Source organism: Dysidea avara, chromosome 4 (genome assembly GCF_963678975.1).
Source record: "Dysidea avara chromosome 4, odDysAvar1.4, whole genome shotgun sequence".
Classification (NCBI taxonomy): Eukaryota; Metazoa; Porifera; class Demospongiae; order Dictyoceratida; family Dysideidae; genus Dysidea; species Dysidea avara.
The window spans coordinates 46,479,123-46,499,168 of NC_089275.1; the positions used below are offsets into that span (position 1 = coordinate 46,479,123).

General features: G+C 38.0%; 1 protein-coding gene and 3 long non-coding RNA genes across 4 annotated transcripts in view; 3 read left to right on the top strand and 1 right to left on the bottom strand.

The window, feature by feature from the left end:
• LOC136252460 (uncharacterized) overlaps nt 1-20,046 on the top strand; it is a 49,640-nt gene that overhangs the window by 21,473 nt on the left and 8,121 nt on the right. The gene's annotated exons all lie outside the window — the stretch shown is intronic.
• On the top strand, nt 1,194-5,141 carry LOC136252462 (uncharacterized). The gene is made up of 3 exons (XR_010699574.1): nt 1,194-1,386; nt 3,830-3,882; nt 5,097-5,141. It is a non-coding gene; the product is annotated as an uncharacterized lncRNA (long non-coding RNA).
• On the bottom strand, nt 5,231-6,197 carry LOC136254260 (uncharacterized). Its single transcript, XR_010700398.1, has 3 exons — nt 5,943-6,197; nt 5,501-5,625; nt 5,231-5,450 (listed from the first exon to the last, which is right to left on the bottom strand). It is a non-coding gene; the product is annotated as an uncharacterized lncRNA (long non-coding RNA).
• Nucleotides 6,313-9,951, top strand: LOC136254259 (uncharacterized). Its single transcript, XR_010700397.1, has 3 exons — nt 6,313-6,517; nt 7,828-7,874; nt 9,320-9,951. It is a non-coding gene; the product is annotated as an uncharacterized lncRNA (long non-coding RNA).

The following is a 20,046-nucleotide window of genomic DNA, read 5'->3' on the forward strand; positions in this document are numbered from 1 at the left end:
ACTGTAGTTCCTCAAATAAGCCTGCTTTGATACACATAGAGGATTTAGGGTTTTATTGGCCAAGTACGTACTAACTTAAAAAGGAAAGGGCTGCCCCCTCCCTAAATCCGCCCCTGTCATCTACCTGTAATCAAAACATCTCTTTAGTACATCAACTTAAGCAACATTTATAAACTATCTCCAGGAAGAATTCTTAATCTTGCAAATTTCATACTGTCTATTCTTATTATTGATGATCAGCCATTCCAGTTTTAACTAATTTCCACACTTTTAACACAATTAACTCTGATCAGTGACTCAACACAATTTACTTGTAATTCACTCATGCAAACACTGTGTGCAAAGCTGCAATTTGTTTTCAGGCTACAGGACCGTCGAGTCCTGTAGACCTCCAGCTTTTAAGCTGTGAAGTTTTAATAACTGTCAAATAAACTAACTGTAGAGCGAGAGTTGTGCTAAGTTGTAGCCTGACTGCTCTATTAAAGTGACTGTTCTATTAGAGTATCTCGATCACTTAATAGCTATAAAATCAAAAGTAAAGTTAAACCGTCTAGATTCGCCACTGCATGAAACTGTCAGGACTTGAAAAGCCGCTAGTTAGCTAGCCTAGGCTAGCTAGTTGGTCAACCAGAAGGTTTAAAATGAATTTTTATCATCTCCTTGGATGAAAGATCATATCAGAACAATTCAATATATTATTAATGTCATTCAGTTATAGTATGACAATGTACTGTTTGTTCAATTAGAATTTTTTAAAAACTGATTCTACAGAAACCTGTTAATTTTAGCAACTTTTATATGCTCACCTGTATAGCACGTATATCATATCTTTGATATTGTATAGAGAGAAGAACCATCAGTATTATTGATGACACAAACAATTACAATCAAATGTCCTCAGCAGGGGCGGATCCAAAGGGGGGGCTTTGGGGGCTGAAGCCCCCCCCCCCTTCATATTTAGGCTTTACTTAATCAATATGCTGAGCATTATAATGAAATTTTGTCTTAGCATAATTATATGATCACTAATAATACAAATACTCATAAAACCACCTTATAAACATCTTTCCAAGGTATTATCAGTGGATTTATGCTAAAGTTTATGCAACAAGGACCTGGATCAGCATTGGAGGCGTACAAGATCGAGATACTCTAATAGAGCAGTCAGCTAACTACTCTAATAGTAGGCATTCCAGTATCCGAGATTTTTTAATAAAAAAATTCTCCGTATATTCCCCAATAGAACCCTGGCACAAAATGACAACTCGTGTTCAACTTGGGATTGCTCCGTCGTCCGAGCTCCAATGAGGGTGAAAATCGCTGTGGGGTTTGTCCACACGCTGATCATCATGAAAATCTTAGTTTTATCGTGCGCGTTACATATAAGTAAGTTTTGTGTTGTTTTGTAATCTTTTCAAGCCTTGTAATGTATGTAGAATACTTTAAAAAATGTACGGTCGGGTGGAAGGTAGTCACTGGTGCTTACTTTAAAGCGCGTAGTTACTTCGCTCGGGTTAGCGATTTTCAGCTCCAGAGCAATTTTCTGATGGTTGTGTCATCAGCTCAAAAGTATAAACCACTTCAAAGTCGGCATAATAATGCCATAATTGAAACCACAACTCCACCTTAGGTATTGTTGCATCATTGTGGCACCTCCACTTTAGTTGTTTACCTTTATAAGTTGTTAACTTGATGTTTTTACTAACTTGAGATAGCCACTTGCCTATGGGCATACACCATTGTATTGAGAAGTGTGCAGTAGGTGAAACATATTTGCTCACCACAAAGCATACAAAGATCGCTGAGATCCAATAAGACCTGAAGTTACTCTCATTACATGTACAAACTTGCAGCTAGAAGCAACTGCAGTTTCAAGATAGTCCAGATTGCTAGATGGCTTCCTGATTCAATTGTGCCATTTTCCCCTGTAAAATGTATGGGGAGCCCTGGAGAAAAAATGTACCTTTTTTCAGTTTTTAAGCACTGTGCATGCCAAAGTAGCTAATTCCAACCCAACAAACTATATATTTCTGAGATCAGCAATCAATACTCTATCTATTGAGCATATAAAAAGCCCGTTTTTCCAAAATTTTAAGATCAGTCTGGAATGCCTACTAATAGAACATTCACTGGAAACATGTAGTTGATTCTGTTATGAAATTTTTCCAAATCTGCCTGCACCTATACATACAATGAAGTGCATTGGTCTGTTTAAAGGGCTTCATTCATCTACTTGTGTAGTTAATATGCACGGCAATACTTAATTCAGGTACACAATCTCCATTGAAAATGCTCTCAGATTCAATCTTGTATTGTTCAAATTTCAAAATTTTCCACTTTCGACATTATTATTCTAACATGCACCTATTCAGTGTTGTGCAATTGTGAGAGGGGTGCATCATGTACTTGGTTGTCTGTACCTACCCAAACTTTTCCATTAACAAAATGCTTCAGAGAGCCATACCTATAATCTATAGGCAGTATATAAAATATCTACAGGCAGAAAATATTATGAATTTTATGTGGAAATGTCCCCAAATTGCAATATTTAGCATCTATTTTTCAAAATTTTCCTTAGGGGGCATGCCCCCAGACCCCCTAGTTCCAGCATGTTGGGAAGTGTGCTTTGCACACCTCTACCCAAGAGATTAGTACCTTGAGTTAGCCCCCCCCTTTTATAAATCCTAGATCCGCCCCTGCATTGGATGTTCCATCGTTGCAGATTGACCGGTGTGGGGAGAGTGTCGGAGGCAGCCCGAAGAATAAAGAAAAGCTGGCCTGGATTGCATCCCAGTAACAATCTGTTCCAGGTACCACAACAAGATTCAAGAGACACTGAGTCCTTCAGCTTACATTGGACAGATAGTGTGTCTAGGTGTTTATCATAGCGTGAGCGCTCATCAGCAGCAGCCAGCTTCTTAGACTGCAAGTAAGGTGACGGGCCATTGGGATGGATGATAGCTGAGAGCGGGCTTTAGATAGGATGGAGTAGTCCGAGCTTTGTGTCTGCAAATACTCATCTCCCAAATGTAATTGCAGACCCAATTCCTGAATTTGATTATCAGAAGGTGCACTAATGCAGGACAAAAGGCTCAATTTTGCCTGTTTAGAAACCTGAGAGATGCTTGGACAGCACACCCCTGGATAATATAACACAGTGCGGGTGGCACTTCTTGGGAGGTTTAGCCATTTCTTGAGGTGCCGAGTGGCAATGTTTTCCATTTTAGTAATGGCACCAGTAGTGACAGAGTCTACAGAGAGGTGGAAACGTAGCAGGGAGACAATGTAGTTACGATAAAGCCACAACTTGTACTCTCCTCGAATAGGTAATAAATCGGTAGTGGACAAGAGACGAGATAGCACATCACACATTTTCTTACTAGCAGCCTTCTTGGTGGCACTTAAGGACACTTCAAGGGACTTCCCCAGAAACATGGTGCCGCCCCCAGTTATTAATCTTGTACTGCCCCCAGATAACTGAATTCCCTGTTGCATGTGATGACGACCATCAAACAAATGTGACACACATTTGACTGGTTTGAAAGAGAGATCTAAATCCTTGGCTCTCTGATACATTAGTTTGCCAGTGATAGTTATAAACGGTGAACAGAATGTAATGAATTGCCCGCCCACGCACAATTTGCGCCTTCGTTAAAATGGCCTTGCTCAAAGACGATTAAATGTCTAGGACGTAGTTTTCTGTATAAATACTTTGGTTTGTTTATCATGCTGTAATATTGTGCTGCTGTGTTATGCTGCTGTGTTATGCTATAATAATATTAATGCTTATAAAATTATTATTATTTTAATGATGTTTCTATTACTTTAGTGCACGGTGGGAGGTGGAAGCGTCCATGATGACGATTGGGCACTGCAATTAAGGTGAGTGTACATGTATGCTTTGTACAAAGAAGCCCACGTAGCTTATTATTATTATTATTATTGTTAATTAGCAAAGCCCACTAGGGGCAACACGCTAATGAGCATTACAATCACACATTATATTATATTACTTCAGCGTTCTTAAATGTTTCAAGATCTATCGTGTCGATGTTAGGAATTTGAAGGGAGTTCCATTGAATAATTGTTTGAGGGAGGAAGGAGTATTTGTACACATCAACTCTTGTTTGCAATTGAGTTAGCTTGAGAGGATGTTGAGCACGGGTGGAGGACACTGGAGTTGGTGACGGTAAGCAATGATCAGGTATTGCTAGTAAGTTCCTGACAATCTTGAATAGGAAGGTGAGTCTAGCAATTGTTCTTCTGTTTTCATTCAAGACTGGTTAACATGTCTGTGATGCTATCATGGTTTTGGTTAGATCTGTGCCAGGGTTTGTTCAAAATGAAACGAGCAGCGCGGTGTTGAATCATTTCTAGTTTACTAATACTGTGCAGGGCTCATCTTCTGTACAGGCTCAGCTTCTGTATAGTCTTTTTGTTTTTTTTGAGGGGTAGCCAATGCCCATGCAAAACACCGAAATGGTGTACCAAAGGGGTTGCCAACGCCCACGCAAAGCACCCAAATGGTGTGTACGAGAGTCCCAATCTTTATGTATTTTAAAAGCATTTAGTGAGATTGCTAACTAGTAACTACCTGTACAGTTGTTGATCTACATCTTGTTTTAGCTATTCGTGATCGATCATTGTCTACTTTGTTAAACTCACTTTCTCCATTATTTTTACGTGATTTAGGATTTGGTTTCTAAAACATTTGTGTATTTCTGATTGGATTTCTCACATAGTGTACAAGAGTCCCAAGGCATTGGCTACCCCTCGCTTTTTACCAAAAGTCAGTTCATCTCTAGTTGACAAAGGTAGTCTGACCATCTAATTATGATATTAGAATCTAAATTAAATTCTTGATCACAGATACACATTTCCCTTGTTGCTATATGTGGTGGACCACAAAATTAACTAATGTAAACAACCCTTACCATACCTTGTAGTGTTTTATTTTTATGTGAATATGTAGTGTAGTGTAGTGTATAGTGTGTGAGTGTGTGCGTGTGCGTGTGTGTGTGAGTGTGTGTGTGTGTGTGTGCGTGATAAAGATTTTTTTAAATTCACCAATTAAAATGTGACCGTTTTTTCCACAGGTTTACATGCTGGAGATCTGCAAACAGCTAACTTGAAAGTTTTATAATGATATTTTTTTTTAAAAATTAATACTTATTTGATTACATTTACAAAGTTGGATCATGTGATCAAAATTGTTTAACATGTTATTAGCATGATGTACAATGGCTATTGACCATTGAAAAGTTGATGAATTAAACATTCACGAAAGGTCGATCTCAAATTATCAGGGCTCAAGGTACCAGGGACTTCATGCCACCCGAAGTGTTATCAGACCAGCCACAATATGAAACTGAAGTGGATGTGTTCTCATTTGGTTGTGTGATGCTCCACATTATCCAATCGGTGGCCTACTCCATCAGAATCTGTAGGAACTGATCCACAAATGAGGGAGCAATCTGAAGTTGAAAGGCGTCAACAATACCTTGATATGTTGGCATATGATAGCTCAATTGAGAATGATCAATTAGAGGTGTTGTTATATGTGATCCAGGATTGCTTTAGTGATCTTCCAGTAGACAGACCAAAAATGTTTGTGTTTTGGAGTATCTGTAAAGTGAAAATATAGACCGTTATAACTGAACCACAGTATATCTGTATAGGATTTGTTTCCCATGGGTTTCTAGCTACAGTATATATTATGTGTGTAGATTTCTCTAGTAGCTATGTATGTCTATTTCTTTGACTAGGGTGTTATAGCTATATATAACACACTTACGAGGGATATAACTAAAATATACCCATGACCTCCCGAGAGTGCACATCACTCGAGGGAGAGTGCATGTGTTTGAGTAATTGTGTTATAACAGTGATATTGTACACCCCAGTAGATGAAACATAGATTACAATTTATAGTGAAACAGCACCTCAGAATAAGTAGGAATCCACTGGATCAGACATTTTGGTGGTGCCACACCCATCTACTCGCGATTAGTGAGTTGTCCACGAAGGAGACAAGAGTTCATCTAAAGTCTTTTTCCTAACTCAGGTGGATAATACTTGGCTGATTTAGGTGCTTGTTATTAGAGACTTGTTTACTGTTTAGATAAGGATTTCATGGAATGTGTAAAGTTGCACCATCTATGGTAAGTGTAGCCACAAAGCGTGGTATATCAGTTATACATCAGAGCACAGCGCTTTTGATCTCAACAAGTGTATATATATATACCACACCTGTGGTTGAGATCAGAAGCACACACTTTGTGGCTATGCTTACCATATATGGTGTAACTTCACACAGTCTGCAAAATCCTTCCCTAAACAGTAAACAAGTATCCAATAACAAGCGCCTAAATCAACCAACAATTATTACCTGAGCTAGTGAGTGTATAGTTGATGAACTCTTCTCTCCTTCACAGATAACTCAGTAATGCGAGTAGATGGGCGTGGCACTGCTAAAGAGTCTGTTCATCAATGCGTGCATGATTTCAATCGCAAACAGGTACTATTTTACTATAAATTGCCATCTATAATCATTTCATCTACTGGGATATAGAATATAACAGGGATATATGACCGAAATATATGCGCTCTCCTTCGGGCGCTGCACGTTCTTGGGAAGTCGCACGTGTATTTCTGTCATATCCCTCCTAATCAAGTTATAGCTATAAAAAAATATTTATAGTATATTTAAAATGAAGCAGGGATTCTAATGATAAAAAGTAGTGAAACAAGAGATGAATGATGGTATTACAGCAAAGCTCCATGGGAAATCATAGAAATGCTCTATGCCTTAATTAATGAATTGATTTAAATACTTTTAAGTTATTAAATCTCTATTAATTCAGTATCTCGGTTAATTCAATACTTATATAGCTATAGCAGAGGATAGCTAGTATAGTTACATACAGAGGAGGTTGGACGCGCTCTAAGCGCCACATAAATATATTGCCCTTAATTGCATTGTTTTATTTGTTATTTCACATGACCCTCAATAGTCATAATACAAATTTGAAAAACAATGGGGTTGGCTTGGGTTGATTAGATATTCAGATGGTGCTTCACGTAAGCTTCAAGGTGATGTACTTTTTTTTGTAAAAGCACTTGGTGATTGGGATGAAATTAATAAGTTGCGGTTTGGTGTGTAGAACTTCTCCAGAATTGTCATGTACGTATTCTATAATCAGAATAATGATACTTTACCGAATTAAACTGAGATCGATGTATAAACCTCTTCAATAAAACGAGTTTTGCATAATTTGCGGTTTTAGGGGTGCTTAAATCGTGTCCAACCTCCTCTGAGCTACATAGGTGCCTGGTTTTAGAAGTACGTAGCTCAACATCAACTTTAGTTACTGGCTTAGCTAGGTGTAGTACAGACTAAATAAGTAACATTTACAGTGGTCCTTCGATTATCCGGCCATTGATTAACCGAACTTTCGGTTATCCAAACTGTAGCGATGACTGCTCTATTAGAGTATTTTATAATATAAGGTGTGCATTCTATTAGAGTAATTGAGCAAGGCTCTGTATATAAATGAATGGGCTTTGATTATCCGAACTTTTCGATTATCTGAACACACCCAGGGCCCAACGAGTTTGGATAATCGAGGGACCACTGTAATAACATTCTCAGTCATGAAAGCCATCCCACCCACTAGCATGGCTAATTTATGGATGGGAATTAATTATTTAATTTTGTATAGCTTAATTTTAATATTGGTGATAAATACAAAATACACGCACACTGCTTTGTGATGAGACCAAAAAAAAGCATATGAATTTGTCATAGGTTTTTTTGTTTATTTACAGAAAGATTAATGGGACTAGTAAGTCAGTGCCACCAAAGAATGACTCAGGTAAATTGTGTACATTGTTGAAATAAATGATTTACTGTGAGTTATTGTGTATTTCCAATGGTATTTCTTAAAGGGTAGTGACCTTTCACTGTCAAGAACCTAGTGACAGGTGTTCAATTTAACAACTAAATTTTTTTACCTTGAGCAAAACTTTAAACATGTATGGGTTTACAAAAGTGCTAGGGATGTCCAAGTTACACCATCACCTGTAGAGTATCTGACTTGCATTTCCTGAGGTTCTACAATGGACCTGCATTTGCTCCAAGTGGCAACTGTTGGGTGGTCCATGATCCAACAGCATACCATTTCACCTACGTAAAGAAAAAGTTTCACCTACATTGTGGAATATTGGACAATAGTTGGGATAAATTTGACGTCTTGCTATCTGCTTAATTGCGTGTGTCTTGAGGAGCTTTTCATATTATACTCAGCTTTGCAGCATTAACCAAAACCACAACAACATTTTTCAAAAACAGGTTTGTGTTATGATATTCTGTCTTGTAAAGTTTGATGAAGTACCCATATTACTTTGTGTACTGCAAAAACATGTTTAATTTTCATATGAGTAAACTCACTCACGTATACAGCTAAATCTTAATCTCTCCATTGTTTCATGTCCAGTGCTAATGTATGGAGCTGCTAGGTCTAGCTATCTCTATATGCTTGTGTCATTGTTCATAATTTCTGCTTGCCCAGCAGGCTTAGAGTATTTCATTTACATTTAAAAAGTGCATGTTCAGATAGTGTCAGGCTAACCTGGGTAGGCATGTATATATGTGGATAAAGTACAGGGTGGTGTAATAGTGAATGTACAGTACTAGCAGGGCATGCCTTGGACTGTAATGATGTAGTGAAAGAACTGGAACACAAAAGAGGACAAAAGCAAGTGTGTATTGTACATACTTAAAGGAACCTCTCAGGACGAAGTGACGTTGAGCAGTGAAGAAATTACATATATGCATGGAATCGCATTTTCTTTTTTCCTGTCAATATCCATGCTGGCTTTCTTGGCTGCATGCGTGTCTTGATCAAGTGTATTACCAGGAGCTTATGGTACAGTGTATATATAAAGTAAGCTAACTTATTAAACGGTGTTGTAAATACTGGCCATTTCTTGTAAGTAATGCTCACATCATAATTATACTTATCTTAATCTGATTGGCTGTAAAAAGGTGGTATGTAAGGTGTAAATTCACAATAGGATGATCCGGCTTTTGGTCATGCAGTCAAATGTTCTATTGGAGTAGCTGTAGTACATGCTCTAATAGAGTAGCTTGATCTTCACGCACAATATTCTTCCTTATCATATTGAGAGTGTTCTTTAAGTCTGCAAGCACCACTTGACCTACAAACATTTCAGTAGTCCTTTGTGCACTAATCACTGTTAATATAAATTTGTAATTCTACTTTATTATTATTAAGACATGTACTTTCTGTTTCTCCAGCTGGATTAAAAAGGATACTGAAAAAGTTGCAAGAAATTGAAGAAAATAAGTCTCCCTTTGTTACAGCATGTCCTGTTGTTTCCGATATCTATCACTGGCAAGCCACCATTATTGGACCACCAGGCAGTCCCTACGAAGATGGAGCTTTCATTCTCAGGATTAATTTCCCTACAGATTATCCCTTTAGACGACCAAGAATTGTGTTCAGCACAGAAATTTACCATCCAAACATTGATTTAGGTGGTATTATTAAATCTGAGATACTGGAGCTTTCATATTGGAATCCCTCTATGACCATTACCACAGTGTTGTTTTGCATCAGTGACCTATTGAATTGTCCTAGGTTTGACCCTATGTATGTGGTGCGATCAGACGTGGCTGCTATGTATCAAGAAAATCACCCAAAATACATCCAGTTAGCCAGAGAATTGACTCAAAAGTATGCCACATAAGTCAGTGCTGTGTGGCATATGTTATCTTATAAAGTTACAATACTACATATACACGCTTTACACTACATAGCTTGACTGCTTGTTATACAGTCAATACAACATACAATTCCTTGCTGTATCATAGTTAATGTATTGTATGTACTTAAGAGTCTGTTACATTAAAAACTAAGAAGTACTGAAACAAGTGACATAATGGACGTGGGAGAATCTTTACTGAAAAATCGTATATGGAGAAACTCTCCAACATCAAGTTCATATGCATCCTGATGATTGATAGTAGTCAGTTTGAACTTACCCACAATCTGCATGCTCTGAATGAAACATTAGGAATTTGTGGGTGCACGTGGTCCATGGCAATAAACTACCTTTTCCTGGCCATATCAATCTGATCTATACCCAACAGTTATTATTGTACCAACTCATAGTCACTAACAAGCACTAACTCACCACGATGATATGTTGAATATATGTGCATCATCATAATGATAATTTTGCAATAATTATGAACATGTACCATGCCGTACAAGATAGGTTTCATACATTAGTGAAACTTAAATCACAATGTTAAAAACAACCATTTTAAAAGTAACAACAACCATAATAATTGAACGTGGGTGAGATAATGAATGTGACATTTGTTCATTCCCTACATATCATCACTATTGCATCCATAATTCATGTGTTACTTGTCTTAGTCATAGTTATGATTACATAGTAGCATGTTAAAAGTTTCACTACCATAATATTATCTCAACTTACATGTCAAGTCCATTTTCAGGGCAGTTGGATGGCATAGCCCAGAATTCGAAGTGTCTAAATTTACATTTCATTTAAGTGTAGCGTATCACCTGATTCACCTTGCTTTCTACAGATCAGAATACAGAAGCCGTAATTATAGCTATGTACTCTATAGTTAGCTGTTTAAAACAGCCAGATGCAGTGTAAAATATATCATTCTTTATCGATAACTATAATGATGTCTAGTAACTGTTGTCATTCACTCCATCAAGCACATAGACTCCTTCATCTACAAAATTGCCTCCAAAAGGTAAAATGTTAAGTAGCATTATACATTTAATGATTAACAAAATTAAGAATATTATCATCACTATAATATGTATGGACGTGTACTATCAAACTTGTCGTAGCAACTGGGTGTAACAAACTACAACATTGTATATCATAATACACAGTAGTGTTTTATACAATAATCTTAGACGATAAACTGTGAATCAGGCCTATTGTTGACCCTTGTAAGAGCTTACTGTGCCAGTTACTTTGTTAAGCACAAGCAAATTGTATAACATTAGAAGTGCTACCCTAGTAATGACCTCTGAGAAAGTCTGTAAATATGTACAGGAAATCTGTAGAATCTTTGCACTAAACCTCTGTTGAATGTGTACAGGTAATGGTCGTATGTAACATTTACATGTGCCAATGAAGCCTGAACAGCCAATGGACCAAAATAACAGCATTAACTTCTTGCCAACTAAAGGTCCTTTTTTGATCAGATCGGATCTGGAAGCTAGTTAAGACTATAGATATTAATCCTAAACCAACATAATTATTAACATTCACACTTCTAATTATCCATTCATGTAAAAAAATAGTTGGTATACAATCTGTTAAAAATGACAATGATATATATATATATACAATGAATTAATCATGGTGACGTAAACTCCATTATAACTTTTCTAATGGTCTGTAGCCATGACAACCGGTCCTCAGCAGTTGGTGCTGTCATAACAACTTGTTTCCCACTGGCAGTAGTCAAGGAGAACCTGTTACGCTTGATGTGTTGCTTGACTGATGTGGTGGCATCGCTTTTGTCATCCACTTCAGCTACAGTACAATCCTTTAATGGGATACGTCCTGACAACTTGCTCTCCTGTAAGGGAGGATCATAAGACATAGGATAGTTTAAAATATCTATATAGGGAGGCCTAAAAGCCACCACCCCTTGAAAATTACCATTTCTCTACTACAAGTACTATCTGTTGTGAAGCATAAATAATACTACTACCTGCTGGACAAAAATGCCTCAGGATCCAATCTCACAATGGGAAGGCATCTGCATCCCCAAGCAGGCTACATACTGTTCAACATTCTTGGTCAACTAGGAAACCTTATTATACACAGCCCTCATGCATATAAAAATTATGAAGATTCATGATCAGATAACTGAAGTTGGCCAGCACTCTACACATATACACATAGACATGTTGTTTTACATGATGGACACACCTTTGATCCTTTACAGTAGTACAAATAAATTAATATGGTGAATTTTTTCTGAGTATAAACTTGCAAGCCTTCCAGTCCTGCTTAACATGTTTTAATCTCTACAAAACAAACACAGTAGTGGGATTACTAACAGTGAAGATTGTGCTGTGCTTGTTACCTTCTTCATCAGAAAACCTTGTTTGATAACAGGACCAGCAGGATCACCTGGTGCGGCCTACAATATGATAATAACAAAGACTAATAATAAACTGGTAACTGTTAGTTTGTAAATGTTCATGTTAAAATAGGTAGTGCTGGCATGCCACACCATGCATATGTATATTGACAAGAAGGAAGAACACACAATTTTCACACATGCATATGATAGTTCCATGATCCCTTCTCCAAGCACATTATTTTTGCATCATAGCTGTCTGCCTGCCACATAGCAAATTTGATTGAATTTGAAAATGATGTGAACTTAGGCTAGCCATCATAGCAGTGCCTTTTGATGAAAAGAAGTAAGAGTTACAAATAAAAACCAAATACCTGTAAATCACAGGGTCTAGGTACTCTAATAGAGCAGTTGTCATAGAGACAGACATAGTGCACTCCTTAGGTAAAATGATGTAACAAAGACAATAAGGTTGCCAGTCAAAACCAGCCAACTTGATAATTCCCCAATGTGTCATTTGAGTACAAAGTGAGCTACCAAATATTGTCACCTACTTATGTACAACATTAATTTTGTAAAATTGTCTGATGGTAACTGATAAAGTACGATGTTTGCCAGGTTTCCTGTGCGTATATTGGAAATGATTTGTGGGCCTACAACTGGTTAGTCACAGGTGCACACTAGTGTGGATGGCTGATTTTCCACAGAGAAGTGGGCAACATTCATGATACTTAGGGAAAGACCAAGCAATGATATAATAATTTTGTTTTCTTTTTTTTTATAATTGAGGATAGCTATAGTGCTGGTCAGGGACGCGACTAAGGCACACCATAGTAATCAAGTATTTCAAGTGCCCCATTTCTCTTGGTTCCTTCTACTGTCACTTATACTGATGGTTGCATCTCACTTTGCATTGTGCATGATTGTGTGGAGCTAGCACTTTAGCATGATGCAATAAGTTAGTCTCTTGTGGTAATACTGTATGATCAGGCTCACACCATTCATGATCGTTTGATTTGAGTACTACTACAAATCTCAGTAGCTATAATTATCCCTGCTCACTGCATGAATGCTGAATTCATGATTGTGCACAGAGGGTTGGTGATACAGTTATAGCTATATAGGCCCAGCTGAAGGAACTTTAATCTTTAGGAATAAGATCTTTTTACAAAAGACATAAATTTGATGGGGAGAAAATAGTCACAAATGCATCTAATATAGTGAAATTCATGAACACTTTTGATTCCCAATGCATATTATACAATACATTTTGCCATCACTAAATACTCTAATAGAGCAGTCATGAAAGTGTAGGCTGTAACTATATAGATTTTGGTACTAAATAGGTGATCGTCAAGTGCAAGGTTACTGGTAGTGTGTAAGCACATGGCACACCATTACATGGTACACATACAGTACTCACATGGGTGCAGTCACACGTACGTACACACACATATAAGTGCTAATAATAATAATAATAACTCACAAGGGTTTTATCCAAGTCCTGAGTGTTTGATGCTGTAGTGAGCAAGTCATTATCATCAGATCTAGAGTCACTGTCATCGCTGCTGTCCAGTATAGGTCCAGCATGACCAGGGTTGAATGCACTCTAATAGGAATAGCATGAAGTTTAACATCCTCGAAGGTTTAATCTTACGAAATTAGATTAAACCTTCGAGGGCACCGTTAGTAAATGTCACGGCACCACAGCTGAAAAACTTGGCCGAGAAGAATCACTGAGGATGGGACGAATTTCGCTACTTTCGGGATCACGTGTCTTGATGTCTCTGCATTAAAGGGCAGCCCCGGAGAACGATTGCAGGCTTTGCCTTTCGTCAACCTTGTCTTACAAAAATCGATGATCTAATTTAATTAATCTAACGCACAGACCCAGCCTCGGGAACAATGTATAACATCAGCACCACAGGGTTACCGATTACATAGAGTATATAAGCCGGCATGCCCTATGTTCGACCACCATTGGTTCGGACGCGATTTTTCTTTAAACCTGCAAAGAAAATTTCTACTCTAATTGCTATGCCTTTGGAGAGGTCTAGGCCATAAACTCTTGCATGCAAAATTTCAGACCTGCAGCTTTCTTTGTATGGCTGCAGGGGCTGCAACGTGACCTGTCTGAATGTTCTCAATTCTCGGACAAAAGTATCTATTATCGGTCGAGTAGCACTGCTCGTAATGCTTGAAGCTGATCAAGTCTTTCTGTGCTTGATATAAAAGAGCAATTCTTATACTCTCCAATATATATGTAGACATTGCGGGATTAGTCAGGCTTATTGGGTGTGAATTACAAAGCTCCAAAGTCACCTCTGTCGTGCAGTCTTAAATTCGGCCACATGTGAAGCTCGTGCAAATCAAATAGTTTTTTTTTTTGTTTGTTTGTTTTGATGGGAAATAAAAAAAGATAATATAAATCAATAATAAATTCTCAAACATTGGGCAGAGAGGCAAACTCTGCCCAATCTTCTGATGAAGTAATTGTTGCCATCAAATAGTTACCTATATTGAATTCAAAGTTATTTTTATGAACATTGAGAGCATCAGCTACCGTTTCATAATAAATAGATACATGCACGATGACCACACCTTGATTTTTGCCAATAGCTACATTGCATTTAGGCTTCTCTGACAGTAGCAGCCTGGCTACTGCACCCAGCACACATATATCTACGCAATCCAAATCCACTTAAATGGGGTTTAACTATAACCCCTGTCTAAAAATGTCAAAATTTTCTCTCCAAAATGTCCAGGACATTAGCCAGATCGAAACACTCTAATAGAACAGTCACCCACTATACAATTTCTGCATACATTTGGAGAGTATAAGAGTTGCTCTTTCATATCAAGCACAGAAAGATTTGATCAGCTTCAAGCATTACGAGCAGTGCCACTCGACCGATATTTCAGAGTGGCACGGCATTCACGTGATTTGAATAAACGGAGCAATTTTATGTAGATCGCTGTCTGGAAACTACACGTGCATGGCTTTTGGCGCGCAAGTTGAGCTGTATAGTGTGAAACGGTACCTACTGTGTGTAGGTTTTGCATAGAATAGATTCTTGATGCTTCGGTGCGGGGATGAATTTAAAAGTTACAAGGATCTCCGAGAATTGAGAACATTCGGACAGGTCACTTTTGCAGCTCCTGCAGCCATACAAAGAAAGCTGCAGGTCTGAAATTTTGTATGCAAGAGCTTATGGCCTAAACCTCTCCAAAGGCAAAGCAAGAGCAAAAATTTTCTTTGCGGGTTTAAAGAAAAATCGCCTCCATACCAATGGTGGTCGAACATTGGTGGTTTACTCTAGTCTGGCGTGGCCGCACCTTTGCAAAGGGGCGGCCGCGCCAGACTACTAATTACAAGGGGCAGTCAGTACCAATAGTTAGTCCATCTGCGAATCAAGATATTAAATTATAGTTTGACAGTAGCTTGATCGCCTGGAATGGGGCCTTGATCATGATTGCTTTAACTAGCTAGCTACCAAGAAATTTTCGTGGTAGCTATTAATTTTCATGGATTGCCAAGAATGCAAGGAACTATGTTCTCCATGCAAATTGTTAAGACCCTGTGGTGTTGATGTAAGGCGACTATAAAGTTATACAATTACGATTTTAAATTCATTGTTCCCGGGGCTGGGTTATCGATTTTGGACAAGGGTTACACAACGGCTAGGCCTGCAACCGTTCTCCTCTTACAGAGACATAATATGTACAACTACAAGTGCAACCTCGGTGGAGTAGATGCCAAGGTAGATGCTATAGACCGGTCGCGTTCACGTGATCATTTCTTAAAATAAAAAGTGCCACGCGCTAAAAAGTCAAGAGGTCTTATAATACGAGGACTGAGCTATCCACGCCGTATCGCTAACTATAATGTCACGGTCGAGGTCACGATTGACTGGAGGTCCTAGTCATGCCTCTCATGGGATACCACACTTCCTACAACAATTTGTCATCAATGATATTCAGCTTGGAAGAGAAATTGGGAGAGGATCACACAGTACAATTGTAGAAGCACAATGGAGAGAGTCAACAGTTGCTGTTTTGGAAATTCACTCTGTTCTAGATGGTCTCAGTGTGTCTGAGCTTCAAGCATACAAGCAAAAGTACTTTCAAAAGTGTGAACAAAATATCCAACTGTCTCACATTAACATTGCTCACGTTTTTGGCATATACTACTCTCCTGGTGCCATGTTACCAAGACTAGTAACAGAACGATTTCCTATTCTAACCGGTTGGTTGCAGGAACGCAGCCCTTTATTTCTAACCTCACAAACCAAGTTATCAATCATTGTTCAAGTTGCACGGGGTATAAAATACTTGCATTCACTCTCTCCTCCAGCTGTTCATTGTGATCTGTCAAGTGACAATATATTGTTAGGGGCAGACATGGTACCAAAGATAAATTGCTTAAATGCTGATAAATTTCTAGATGGAAGGATGCTAGTCAGGGTGCCAGGAACCAGAGACTTCATGCCACCCGAAGTGTTATCAGATGAACCTGTAGAATATGGAGCTGAAGTGGATTTGTTCTCATTTGGTTGTGTGATGCTCCACACATTATCCCATCAGTGGCCCACTCCTTCACAACCTGTAGTCACTGATCCTGTGACTCGTCAAATGAAGGCACGATCTGAAGTTGAGAGACGTCAACGATATTTTGATGTTATGGAAAGTGAAAAGTCATTTCAAAAGATACAGCTGGGTGTATTGATTTCTGTAATCAAAACTTGCCTCAGTAATCTTCCAAAGGATAGACCAACCATTGTGAGCTTGTGCGGCTACTTGGATCACCTGTATGTTTTAAAGTGTGATTTGCAAGGTTTATATGACATAACAAAATTTATGACTAGCTTGTGCAGTATTACACCATAAAAGTGCATGCTAGGAATTGCCATCATAGATATACACATAAATTACCAACTTCCATAACTAGTTGGTTCGTATTCACCTGAGCGCCCAGCCAAATACGGTAATATCAAAGAGGTAAACATGTGTTCTCTCCCAATGGTGGAACAATTTATGTTGTAAACATGTTTGCATGTCTGAATCTCTATACTAAATGTATGGGATATTTTAAAGCCTCATAACTCACTTGTTCTCTTACTGGTATCAAAGCACGTTATTGATAAATAGTTAGGGTGTTTAAAGGGCTTCTGAATGTTTGGGTAGCTGGCCCATGCAACAAGAGTTATTAACAAGAAACAAACACTCAGGTGAACGTGAATTGACTAGTAGTAGTAGTACAGGGATGCCAATACCTTGAAATATGCATATTTACCCAATAACTGTGTGTGCTTCCTGTATACTGCTAACCTAAGCCTATCCCTAACTCTTGACACTATCCTCAATGATGTGATATTGATTTCACATTCCTTAGATTTAAAAGGTTAGAGCTTTGAGATAAATGGCTTGATTTTAACAATTTATTGGTTTAGATGACAACTTTATCACACAACAAGGTTCTTCTTAGCTGTGTGTATATATTATCTAATCCAAAAAAGCCAAACTGAGAAATAAGGTGCATGTGCATGGCCTTCCAAAAATAAGCTAATATAAGATATCACAGGTGGCAGCCAAGATATGGCTGCAATGATATTATATTATCACTTAAGTTGTGACATTAATTTCTTTGCAGCCATTTCTTGGCCACCACCTGGAACATTCATACTAGCCTATTTTTGGAGGGCTGCACCCTTTTTCCACGGCTTGGATTAGATATCATTTCTTTTTGTATTTGTATTATGCTGGCTTTTGTCTTTTTATTTTCCTACAGGTAAACAGAAGAATTAGAGACTTTTGTAGTTAATTTTACTTGCCAAACACCACATGTTGTATAAAAGGATCTCAAAATGTGTTTGGTACATACATGTGTGGTTGGTTTTCATGGTATACAGTAGTTATCTGACACATTCAAAAAGGCAGTTTAGCTGATAGGCATGACAGCAAATCACAACAAGGCCCACTGCTCCTTTAGAGTATCTTGATCACACGACTCTTGTGTATGTTTGGTAAAGGCTATTATTATATCAATGTTTTCGTGGTACTCTATTCTGAGCACTGCACATGGCTAGAATGTTCTAGAACTTCCATTTACAGATCTATGCAATTATAATTTATTCTGGTGTAGGACTTCCATTTGTAACATAGAAATTAAGTGAGGTGTACTACTGACAGCAGTGGCAGAGCATGTAGGTATGGTTCTAACCTTGAGCAGTTTTTAAACTAGGTGCTCCCACACAAAGAAATTGCTTTCCAAAAAACCTCTGTGTGTTTGTATGTATGTATGTGCGCGCGCGCGTGTGTGTGTGCGTGGGTGTATGTGTGTGTGTGGTATGTATGTATGTATGTGTGTGTGTGTGTGTATGTATGTATGTGTGTATGTATGTATGTATGTGTGTATGTATGTGTGTGTGTGTGTGTATGTATGTATGTATGTATGTATGTGTGTGTGTGTATGTATGTATGTATGTATGTGTGTGTGTGTGTATGTATGTGTGTGTGTGTATGTATGTATGTGTGTATGTATGTATGTATGTGTGTATGTCTGTGTGTATGTATGTATGTATGTATGTGTGTATGTATGTGTGTATGTATGTATGTGTGTATGTATGTGTGTGTGTGTGTATGTATGTATGTATGTCTGTGTGTATGTGTGTATGTATGTATGTGTGTATGTATGTATGTATGTATGTGTGTATGTATGTATGTGTGTATGTATGTATGTATGTATGTGTGTGTATGTATGTATGTATGTGTGTATTATTTGTTTGTCTTTCCACATTCATGTGAGCAAAGCTAAAAGCAGCCTGTATGTAAAACTATACAGAACTGGTATGAGGTGGTTTGTTTGTGCCAGCTTGAAAAATGGGTGAAGCAAGTTCCTGAAGACATTATGAATGCCTCTCATAATGGGTATATTGGCGTAAAACAAATGAGAAATGGTGTATCTGGCTTTGTAGAGTCACACTATCGTAGACAATTAGAAGAAAGGGGGTGTGTCCCATACTTGTGCAAAAAGAAATGAAGGGCAGTCTCAAGGCTGTCTCTAAACTATTTGCATGAGAAACATGATAGAGACAGTTGAGAAGATAGTTCTGTGTGCAATTTGTGGTTTATTCGAGCATCATACAGTACGATAGTACTGTATAGTAGGGACCATAAAGGTGCAGGCATGGCCCATGAAAAAACATCACCCAAAACCAGCCTCACTTTTCCTGACAACGATGAAGCAGTATTGGTTAGGTAAAACTAAGCCTTCAGATTGACCTGAAACACTTTCAACAAGTTGCTATGAATTTTTTAAAAAGATATTGAATAGAAATTTTCTACTGGCTGAGTGACTGAGTAACTGATTGATGATGCCTTCAGACAAGCGTAACTCAATAATCTATGGGCTTGATTATTTCACTGTTCAACATCGTTTCAGCTGGACACGTACCTTTTGGCATACCGCAGTATGTACAATGTAGTTTTCATGGACTTACCAGTGTTCTCCTTTGTGTCCCATTCATCTTTGTTGACAGCAAAAGGTGTCGATTTGGTTGTAGCACGTGATGGCTTCCCTTCATAAAGAAAATCGTATTTTTCATAGTGGCTACTTTGATTGCAGAGGTGTTATTGAACAGTTCTTGATTGGTAAAAGGTATACTTTGTCATCTCTTAGAGCAAATGTTCCTGTTTTAGTCTGATAAATGGTGAGGAAGAGGCTTATCACAGTTGAAAGTATATGAACTATAATTGCAAAGGAAGTTATTGTGCTTTTTGGGCCATTTCAATTTAAATTTGTGACTGTCTCTGGGAAAACCGTTCTTATCGCCCATTTAAAAGTATTGAGAAATGCTGGTTTTAAATATTCAGAG